General features: G+C 30.8%; 1 pseudogene; it reads left to right on the top strand.

Moving 5' to 3' along the window:
• The first annotated feature begins 6,779 nt into the window (after positions 1–6,779).
• Positions 6,780–11,508, top strand: LOC129309527 (uncharacterized; annotated as a pseudogene).
• The last annotated feature ends 679 nt before the right edge of the window (positions 11,509–12,187 follow it).

Here is a 12,187-nt window from a genome sequence, read left to right as displayed (position 1 = left end):
AATTTCATAACGATTGGGAATTAAAACCAAAAGCACATGAATTGCATGCATATCAACAAGAAGAAGAAAAAAAGAAGGACCTGTCGGAAGCAGTTTTGGAACCTGGCTTGGCGTGGATGGTAAATAGCAACGGAAAAAGGAGTCATGGATCGAATACAAGATGGCCAATTGTTAGCTTTTGCTGATTGAGTTGGTTCACTCTTGTCAACCTTCGCCTTGCCCCTCTTTACCGGCGGCATTTTAATTTTCAGATTACCGATGCCGTGGCGGAGGACTCCCAGTGCTGTGCCGAGACCGAAACTACTAACAACGCGCCACCTTGCGTACGCACTACACGAGAATCTCCCTCTAGTCCCATTGTCTTATATATTTATATATATATATATATATATATATATATTAGAAGTTTTGCCAGTATTATTAAAAAAAAAAGTATGACGTCAAGTTTGTGTGTATTTTATTTTATTTTTTTTATTTTAGATATTGTAATTATATTTCGTGTTTTTTCAATTATGTTGTTCAATCCATCTAAAGTGTTATTCCTGCATGTGTTGTGTAGAAAAAGAATAAAGGATAGTGAATTTGCGCGTGGTATTTAAATCTGTTAATTTCCTTTGTTAGCATATACTTTCTAAGTTTTAAAAATAGAAAATATTTTTAATTAAATTTTATCTCTTAGTAAAGTAATTATTTATTTTTAAATTAATTTTATCTTTTTATATTTATCTTTATTCATACCTTAAAATAAATATAAGTAATTTATTAAATAGGACACTTTAAAAAAATAATCATTTTATTTCAAAACTAAAAATACATTATATTTTTAAATATCTAACTCTTAAATACCTTAATTTTTTTAATAGAGAGAGTGTCCAATTTCATAGTCATCTCCCCCGTGTGCCAAACAAGTTAAACCAAATATATAAGATAATGTTTAATATATTTGAATTTAAAATTTTATAGTTAAAGCCTTGGAATTCAAAATTTATGTATTTAATATCTTTTATTTGAACAATGTATATGTTGAATAAGAAAGTCACTCAAACGCTCTTTTTTATAAAAATTTTTGAATTCATTGAACAACGCTTACAACAATTTTGTTAAGCTAAAGAAACCTTAGGAAAAGCTTTCCTGAAATTTCAAAGGTGTAAATAAGCTTTAAAATAAAACAAACTTTCAAAGGAGTAATAATTGAATACAATGAAAGTTCATAATTAATAAAATAGAGAACTAGTTTAAAATTAGTGACGGAGTCCAAGATCTTAGTCAATGGGGTGCAAATAATTTTATAAAAATTAATATTTTTAAAAAAATAAGATTATGTTAGGGCTAAATAAAAATTATAATAATAAAATAAGTTTTATCATCATTTTTTATTTTAAAAAAATTATCTTGAAACAGCTAATATAATCTTTTTATTATAAATATGCTCTTCATATGTTATCTAAAATCATTAAAATATTATCTATCTAATGAGTTTTAAGCTTAAATATTTTTCATTTAATTCCAAGGTGTAAAATATTAAGAGTAAGAGGTGCAAGGTTGTAGATTTTATATGCTCCACTTATAGTCTTTTTTCCCCAAAGGATGCACCTCCTTAACCAGTGCGGCTTTGCCACTATTTAAAACTTTAATGTAATAGATAAAACAGTTAATGCAGTCCATTATCTCTAAACACGCTCACTTAAATAAAATTTTATTTATAATGGTGGGGAATATTATAGTCGTTGAGAGGCTTCGAGTAGCTGTTTATGATTGTTTTCATTTCGCATGTGTATGAGCAAATTAAACAAAAACACTTTTTTCCACAAATGTTTCAGGTTTATCCTCGCGTGAATGAAAGGCGCAAAAGGCTCTTAAGAATGTTAAGCTTGATAGACTCTAGAATTTCCGTGTTTTGAGAAGATAGAAGCACAAAATTTTTTAAAAGACTAAAACGCGCGTGGAGGCTATATGGATCACACAAGAAAATAGATACAAGATGATGAATGATTGAAACTTGCACGTGTAGGATCCACAACTTGTGAGTAAGGCTGAACAAAAGAATAATAGGATAGGATTTCAGGCCTAACTCAAAATTACTAATTTGTTTTATAAAAATTATTGAATTAGGTAACTCATAATTTGATCAATACAATTTAAAGTTGAATAAAATTAACTTAGTTCATAGGATGAGAATACTAATCTCAATAGTTCAACACCTTTCTTTTTTTTTTTCTTCCATTTTTCCTCCATGACACAGATAACAATTCATTTTAACATGATAAACTTAATTGAGATAATAAAAATACTTATAATCATATAAAATTTATAAAAAATATTAAAAGTTAATCATAATAAATTTATAATAATCTCCAAAAATAAAAAATACTTCATTACAACTCATAACAACAATTAACAAACTTTAATATGTCTAAACTACTATATTGTAACTACAAGTTAATACAAACTTCGACCAACTAATCAAAACCATCTCCCACAGCATTAATTTTACTTGATATGTCTATAAGAAATTAGAGAATAAAGTGAGACACTCATTCAACAATCAGGGCTTAGGCTTCACATGTAACTATTTTTAAAATAATTAAAACAATTATAGATATTTAAATAATTTTTTAACTTTGAGCCATGCTTAACACACTACACACCAAAATCCGCGTGCTCCAAGTGCACCTAACCAAGCTCCTATTGCCACTCTAAAATTCACGTGTTTCATACCTAGACCTCGTGTGTTTGAGTAGGCCAAAAACAAACATATTATCTAAAGCTTTAAAACTTATGTCTTTTCTTACGAAACTCATGTGTTTGAGAATCACAAAATAAAATATATTCTATAAATCTCAAACTCATGAGTTAGTCTCTAAAATTTACAAGTTTGAGTTTCATAAAGGTGTTTTATCTAAAATTTGCAAGATGAGGTTGAAACATGCATTGCTAAAGATATTTTCTAATTTCAAAACTATAAGTATGCATATGTGCACTTAAGTAAAGTCGAAAAATGAGTTGAACTTACGGGTTAGCCCATTTAACACGCAAAATTTCACGAGTTGAATTGAACAAATTGGCTTATTTTTAAAACGGGATGAGTTAGCCCAACTTGCAAACTAGCTAGATAAAACGGGCTATAAGCCGGGGGCTAAACAAGTTAGCTCGCGGGCTAGCATGATTTTTTAAAAATAATTTTTTTATTTTTAATCACATTATATATTTTTATAAATCTACAACAAAAAAATATTTTTTAACTATATAATTTATAATTTCAAAATATGTTCTTTATATTTGAATTATAATATGAATCTTTTTTACAATTTGCAAATAAATTTTTTATTATAGGTTGTAAATCGATGATTTATTAATTTTTATATAAATATTTTAAATATATATTATTTATTAATCTCATAAGAACTATTTATTAAAATCATAAATATGAATTTATTGAAAAAAAAATATGAGTTTATATTCAAAATTTTCTTTTCAGTGAAAAAGATAATACACTAAGGCGAGAAGATAAATAATAGTAAAAATATAACAAAATAAATTTGCTTGGTTGAATTTTATGTTTATTTTATTTATTTATATGTTTTTTAATTGCTAATTTTCCTTAAAGTGTGAAATAAATAAATAAATATATATATATATTTATATTAATAAATTTTAATTTATAAAAAAAAATTGGTACATTTTTGTGGGCTTGCCTGCAGGCTTGCCAACCCGCAAAAAAATGAGTTATATTAAATTTTTTAGCTTGTTTTATTTAGCAAGTTGGCCAACCCAACTGACAAAAATTGCCAGCCAGCGCATCACCCGTTTGTTCGGTGCTATGTCTTAGGCTTATCTCTCAAACATATTTTGCTAATGTATGCAAATGCAAGCTCTTATATTTAAACAAGTTTTTAACAATAAGAACTATGAGAAAATGAAAAAAAAAATCCTATAAGACTGGAACTTTCCTTGTTCTTGCCTATTTATAATCTTGAGTTGGTTTGTCATGGTTAATGTTATAACCTGCTCAAAACAAAACCTCTTTTTGAATTCTATTATCATCAAAACAAAGTATTCAACAACAAGCATATGTTAAAGTTAAAAAAAAAAAAAAGGATGGGTTAAAATTGAAAGCAAAATAGAAGATTGAAAGTGACAAGCTTACCTTAATTGTTGAAAGACGAGAATGATATGTGAGAGGAGTGACAATAATAACAAAGACACTGACGATGAAAATGTGAAAAAAATAAAGGATTGGAGTAAATAGAATTGCAAGTATTAAGGTTCATAGAGAATTTAAAATTATAAAGAAGTCATAATAAAACATTGATCAAATACAAATCTAAAAATTTAATATACTAAAATGAAGGATTTAATTCAAATCCAAATTCTCACGTATCCAAATGCATCCTGGAAGAAAGTTTTACCTTTTTACCTTTTATTTTTAATTATGCTTAGTCAATTTCCCAGCATATTTTTATCATGTTAATAAAGGGCTTAATAGTGTTGCAGTGAAATTAATTCCATAAGTTGGTTCATAATTTTTAAGTGTATTTTTAAAATTATAAGAATTAATATTGCATATTGATCAAATTAAAAGCAGTAAGAAGATTGAAATATTACTATAGAGATAAAAGTCATGTTTTCTTTATGTAAAATTGTATTATATTTATATTTATATATCAATTTCTACCTTTTTGTGATAATTGTGGGCAGTAAACTATGCTGACAGTAGAAAATATCTCCCAGATATTGAGGACAAATAATAAATCTCTCTTAACTAAATTGCTCCATACCAAAGAGTTGGGATTCGAACTCTTCTTAGTTTTTATCTTACTTCTTAACTAGATTTTGACCCTTACGATGGACGATAATATTTTGTTTTTACTTGTTTATAATTATTGTAAAAATTATTTGACATATTTTTTTGAATATTTGTAAAGATTTTTTATCATTTGAAGGGTAAGCACAAAATAAAAAAATAAAAATTTTAAAATAATTAATTTTTTGTACTTGTGATATGTTACTTTATGCAGATTTAAATTTAAATAAAAAATTATTCTATGTTAAATTTTTTTAACTCAAATATATTAAAAAGATGAAATACTTTTAAATTTTAGTTATACAAATTTTGTTATTTCATGTGAGTTAATATTTGAAATATTAAATATTATCCATCAAATTATACGCATATTTTTTATAATTTATATAAATTAAGTTTGTAATTTCATTGCAGTAAAACATTCTGTTTTATGATTTATCATTTAAATTTATATTTTATAATACAATTAAATATCTTATACATATACTAAATACATGCAATAAATGATAAGCATAGTTCTCACCTTTACTAAAAATATTAAGTCTTATATTATTTTTTATTCTGGGTCTCACACCTATTTTTTATGGGTCCCACATAAGATTTTAATTTACAATAATTATTTTAAAAAAACGGTTATTGTTCATGTAACTATAGATAAACAGTAACCACATGCACTTTAAATATATAGATTTTTGAAAATTGTTTTTTAATCTGAGAAAGAGATAAAGTTAGATTAATTAATACTTTTTTTTAAATTCTATCTACCCCTCATCTATTATTATTATTTGAATTCCTAAACAACAATTTATTACAATCATCAACTATAAAAAGGGGTAAAATTATTTTTTTTACAATTTCAAGGTTATAACAAACATTCTTAATGATAGTGAAATTTATTAACTAAATTTTATATTAAGTACTGGATTGGTATTAGTTCTTTTTTTTTTATATCAACTCTTACTTCTACTCCTATATGTATAGTTATAAATAGGGCTGCACACGAGCAAGTCTCTGCCAAATACTTGGCTCAAAATATAAACGGGCTATACTTTATATCCTCCTATATAACTTTACTCATAAGATATTCAAGCATTTTGGATTGAGAAGAATGTTCTAAGCTATCTTGTCCAAGCGATGGTTAAAAAAGAAAAAAATCTATTGGTAAAATTAATTATTAATTAATATAAAAAGAGGATTAGGGAAAAAAAAAAACACAATGAGACTCAAATGTAACAAAAAGAGGAGCATCTAGGAAAAAAAAATTGATTTTCTCAAAATTCACAAAAAGAAGAGCATCTAAAAAATACAAAAGACAATTATAAATTAATTAGTCTGCAATAAAGCTAAAAAGAAAGAAAGAAACTTGCTTGTAAAATAAAAGAAAGAAAGAAAAAAATCATGAAGATTTAAATGTAATAAAAATGTCATTATGGACTTTAGTAAGGGTAACTTATATATGTAATTTTTTAATAAATCACAATTTCAATGAAAGGAATCAAGGATTATTTGAATTTTTTTTTAGAAAACCCTCCCCATCTTATTGACTAAATGCACATTTCAATATTAATCTTTGATATATATACAGTAAATAATAATAAAATTATAAATACATATATAAATACTGTTCGGCAAGGCAAATTGGGCAGGGCAGCACTAGAATACTAGCCTGGCCCGACATTCCTAATTCCTTTTTGGCTGGGCTGGGCTGGGCTGGGCGAGGCGAACATTGACTTTCTCACAACAGAACGCCACGTAGCTGATCTGACATGATCTGGTCTTTAAGAAAATAAAATAAAATATAACAATAATAAATATAACATGGCATTCGGTCCCGTTAGGCCTTTAACAAATTCCGAAAAATTGGATAGCCAAATGCGTGTCATAAAACGTTATCCTTACCGATCCTTCTGTCATTTTAAATTAAATTTAAAAAAAATACTCCGAGTCGGTGCTTGATTAGTATTTGGGGCTGGTTTCTTGGAATTGGAAGTTGGCAGCACAGAGCGGAGAGCAAAGAGTTTCATTGACGAGGAGCCAGAAGATTCGATAAAGCCAAGCGATGGGGGCATCCAATTCGACGGTACAAAACGTTTCGACGGAACAACGGGATGTGGAAAACGAAGCCGCTTCCACGGGTGCTCTTCCTATGCTTCGGAGAGCTTTCTCCAAGCTTGCTAATCCCGAAACAAATGCCGTTCCCCGTGAAAATTTACAGGTACTGAAAAACATTACTAAACTCTCGATTTTATGTATTATTATTCATTTTTGGAAGTACGGATTTACCCAATTCTGATGAAAGAAAGTCACTGTAACTGATCATTAAAATGTTTAGTCTTGGTTTCTTAGAAGACGGTTAAATCAAGCTGGCATTCCCAACAGATGAAGGTAAACAAAAACTTGAGAGCACCTTTGCTTGCGATATCATGGGAAGATCTTAGTGATTGAATATTCCATAAAATGCTAAGGATAATTACTCATTACTCTTCGATTTGCAAGTATGCGTAGAAGACATGAGGTCTGCTTTTTGTTGCATTCACTTATGGTTTTATCGGTGGGGGAATTATACTTTAGCCTAATGCATTTTAAACTTTTAATCTTAGCCACCTGTAAACTCAGTTTCTATGTGGTTTAACATCGTGAGTTACTCGTGATCAAATTGAATTTTAGTTTAATTGGATATCATGTAGAAAGATGAAGAATAATAAATGTTCAAAACTTTCGTGACTGTCCAAAATCCAAGAGAAAAGGCTTTGAGGTCACTTGCTATTTTTCTTTTATATAGCCCTAATATGTTCACCGCAATTCTTATATTCATTTTGTTTTATCTTCTTGTCTCTGATTTCTAACATGTTAACATATTGTTTTCAGCAATGCTTTAGTTTAGCTTACAAAGGTCAAAGTGATTCCAGCAACATTCCCAAGCTGTTCCCGGCACTGTTAGATCACTTGGGCCCATCCATTGTTGATCAACTTTTTACGCCTGCGAAAGGGCAAATAACTTGGGTTGAATTTGTGAGAGGTTATAATAATTGCTGTGCAAGGATGTCTGCGTCTGTGTCACTGAATATGCTTCTCAGAGTATTGCGTTTAACAATAGGAAGAGCCAATATGCCTATCAATTTGGAGATTGAATTTGACGATGCTGATTGGAAGATAAATGGGTTCCTTATTCCCAGTGATGTAATTTTGCTTCTCCTCATGTGTTGGTCTATGTCATGGGACTGTGGAAGTTTGAAACAATCCCAATGCAAAGTAAGTCATAGCCCACCAGATTTGAATCATCTGGTACTATCAGCCATTACATCATGTGCGAAAATTGACAGTGGCTTGAATGTGTGGGATAGTGATTTCTCAAGCTCGGAAGTTCAAATTCCTGCAGGAAAGTTTGTTACATGGGTTTTGAGCACAGTACCTTGCCTCTCAGATTGTTTAAATCAGTTTTTTTCATGCAAGACTGCAAAATCAAGCCACTGCAGGGGTAATTCCTGCATTCAAGTTGAACTATTTGCCATCTTTATTTTTGTGACACCTGGTCAACATAATTCCATGCATGCCAAGGATTAAACACTTTATGTACATGTTTAGCTACCTAGTAGTCTGTGCTTGTTATAAATCGATTCAAAACTGCCTGCCCTGATTGCTAATTAGTTGAAATTAGATTTAAATTAATGCATGCCACTAATTCATGTCAGCCCTATTTTTCGTGTCTTCTACCTTGCCTTCTTGTTGACCTTCTTGAGTGAGATGCAACTGCTTCCTTACATCCTTTTCAAGAATGCAGTAACTCAATTGGTCATATTTGTATTTTTTGTTTCCATTAAAAATAGGTTTCCTCTGCCAAATTGAGATGTTAAGTTTGGGTCATTATATAAGTTGGTGGTTAAACAGCTACCTTGAAGTTGTTTTATTCTGTCATTGAGTTTATTATTGTAGCATTTGATAATATTCAAATAATTGAAATGTTTTTCTCTAAAATTCTAGAAGAATGTCAATCACTGTGGTTAGCTCTTTACATTTTTCTTAGGCTGCTGCTGCTAGGGAAATAGGGAATGATAATTGTCTTGAAGACCTTTTGCCCTTAACATTTACGCTATAGTATATGGTATAGCATCACTTGTGGAGCACTTTCAACTAAGTTTATGTCAAAGCATTAATTGGTTGAAACATTTGCTATGAACTATTGCATGAACTGTAACAATATGCTTTGCCTGCTGTTATACTCATTGAGTTAACCCTGTTTTCCAAACCGTTTTAGATTCAATAATATAGTCTCGGCTTTTGACATGGTTATTATAGGACAAAGAAATCTATTGCATCTGGCTATAAGGTGTCTTTAGATGGAATAATTTCCTGATCAATGGCAGGATGAATCGGTGCCCTCTAATTCCTCAGTTGGGGATGTTTCATTGACAACAGAATGTGATAATAACATTTTAACCCACGGAAGGGCATGGGCAATTGGTCTTACACAAAGAAGTACAATAAATGAGGAGATCTCGGGAGTTTGTTTTTCAAGAAGTGAAGATGGAATGGATGAAAGACTACTTTATAGGTTTGTATCTCTGAATCTTAAACATGGCTTGATCCCTCACTTATGCATTAACAATATAGGATGCCTGCTGTAATGAACAAATTCTTGGTCAGTGCTTGGCATTGCTAAACTTGGGTATGAGTACCTCATTTTGTGCTACTGATTCACAACATTGTGCTTCTCCGCTTTGTGTCTGATTTTGTTACCTATAGACTCTTATGCTTTGTTTGGAATGGGAAGAAAATAGGGAGGAGAGAAAATAGCGGAAAAAGACATTTTTCAACTATGGTTTCCCCTAATTTCTCTTTCGAGGAGGGAAAACTTTATGCAAAGGAGAGGAAAATGTCTTTTTCTTTTACTTTTCTCTCCTTTCTATTTTCTTCCCATTCCAAATAGAAGGTTAGTCTTGCACTCTTGTAAGCTTTTTTCTACTGAGACTTGCATTTGGAAAAAAAGATATGCTTTGACATCGAATATATAATATGTTATAGGTCATCTGCTCATGGGAAAGGCCTAAACAGATTTTGGTCTCATGTTGAAGGTTACAAAGGTCCATTGCTACTTTTGGTTGCAGCAAGTTCAGGACAATCCCATGAAGGAAGCTCCATTGTTAGGAAATGGGTTATAGGTGCACTTACAAATCAGGGTTTTGAAAATAAGGATCTGTTCTATGGAAGCTCAGGATGTTTATATGCTATAAGTCCAGTTTTCCATGTATTCGCACCTTCTGGTTGGTAGTAGAGGCTGAAAGTGGCCCTTTTATTTTCCTGTTTATTGGGGAGTGGGATTTCTGGGTGGGGGTTATTTTTTTTTTTCTTTTGACTACTTTTTTGGCAACTATCCAACATTAGTTTGTTATTGACAGGGAAGGAAAAGAATTTTGTTTATAGTCACTTGCACCCTTCTGGTAGAGCATACGAGCCTCATCCAAAACCTGTGGGAATTGCATTTGGAGGAACTATAGGAAATGAGCGAATATTTATTGATGAAGATTTTGCGAGAGTGACTGTTCGTCATCATGCTATTGACAAAACTTACCAGCCTGGTCCTCTCCTTCCAGACCAGGTATAATTCTTTGTCTGAGAGGATTAAAGTGTTGATGTTGAGCTTGTAACTGAACAGTAATTAAATATATTGATCAGAAGTTGCTTATCATGCTTGTTGTCTCGTATGGTAACACGTCTTGTTAAATATACTTTAATTTTCTAGATCAATGGTTCTTTCTCTTTCGGAATCTGGGGGTTTTTTGTGTACCAGATTGTTCCGATGTATAGTTGATTCTTTTGAATGAAATCATTTTTTTTCACTTAAAAAAAAAAATACCGTAATCCGTATGGTAAAATTTCTAAAAGAAGGCGATGGTGAAAGATTTTAAGAGTTATTGGAAGTTAGAACAACGTGGACCGAGATTGCTAAAGCACTATGACTATTGTCCTACTGAGCAACAGCCAACCTTGCCTGTCTAGTGACTCTAGCTTCCTGAGCTGTTATTTGTCGACTTATTATATGTTCCATTTTCAGGGTTTTCTGGCTGTCGAAGGCTTGGTTTCAGAAGTTGAAGTTTGGGGACTTGGAGGGCATGCGGCAAAGAAGGTGCAAGATTCCTATAAGGAGAGAGAAGAACTTTTCACTGAGCAAAGACGAAAAGTAACACAGCTGATCCAACTGTTGTTTTTTTCAATTAAGATATGATGAATAAATAGAAAGCAGGAAAATTATGTTATGATGCGCTTTTGCAGGTTGACTTGAAGACATTTGCGAGCTGGGACGATTCACCTGAGAAAATGATGATGGACATGATGTCTGATCCGAACGCTGTTCGAAGGGAAGACCGGTAAGCTGGACCCCATGATTTCTTTTAGCAAGAGCTAAACTGAATGATCACACGTTAACCTATGATAGCTCGTTGTTTGGAAATGTGATCCACAGATTTCTCTACAGCTTTGAGAAATTTTATTGGCATGATATATAATACGCACGTATACGTGTATGTATAATGTAATTTTGTTACCATTTTCTTTACAAGCACGAAAGCACGATATGCTAATGAAAACTGTAAAGCATGGTCGCCTGTGCATTTTCACCAGAGTCACTGTGCATTTTTTCAAACAAATAAAACTATGGATATATGTAAGCGTTCTTAAATTTTAAATTTAGAGGCATGTTATGATAACTCACCTGATTCGCATAATTTTTTTACGAACAAAAATGTGGATCATCATGTCTCTGGTCAAAGTCAAATCAATCCTCATGAGTTTCCTGCACTGTGGAGGAGGTTCTCTCATGACAATCTTCCCAGCGGTCATATTATGAGGTTCTTTTGCCAACCAATTTGCAGTCATTTATATTTCTACTGACATAGTTATAGATTATCTTTCAATCATGCATGATTAAACCCCTGATCTCTTCAAAGGGTTTTAAAACTCGGTGACTCTTGATATAAAGTTTGGATGGGTTATGTGGAGGATGATCATAATTTCCTACAGTGAAGGATGCCACTTTTCAAATAATAGTTACCTTTCTAAGCATTCATTCTAAATAAACGTGCTGGTTTGTTTTCAATAGGGGTATTCACTCAACGAAATCAGGATAGTCTTATCTTATGTCCTTTCTTGAAAAATAAATGGAATTAAATTTTTGTTTTATATCTTGTCTTAGAAGTCATCATGTCTTGTTTGAGATTGGGAAAGGATTGAGGGATTTCAGTAAAGCATATAAAACGTAAAGGAGAGACCTGAATTATAATATTTATCAAATTACATAATGTGTTAAGTCTAAAAATTAAAACAACACAAGTATATAAATTCAATAATTAATTTTTTAACAATTAAAAATTTAAAATAAAAGAACAC

The sequence above is a fragment of the Prosopis cineraria genome, unplaced genomic scaffold (assembly GCF_029017545.1).
Source record: "Prosopis cineraria cultivar Desert tree isolate PC_DT_omini unplaced genomic scaffold, ASM2901754v1 PC4, whole genome shotgun sequence".
Lineage (NCBI taxonomy): Eukaryota > Viridiplantae > Streptophyta > Magnoliopsida > Fabales > Fabaceae > Prosopis > Prosopis cineraria.
This window is presented reverse-complemented; position numbering and strand designations above follow the sequence as displayed.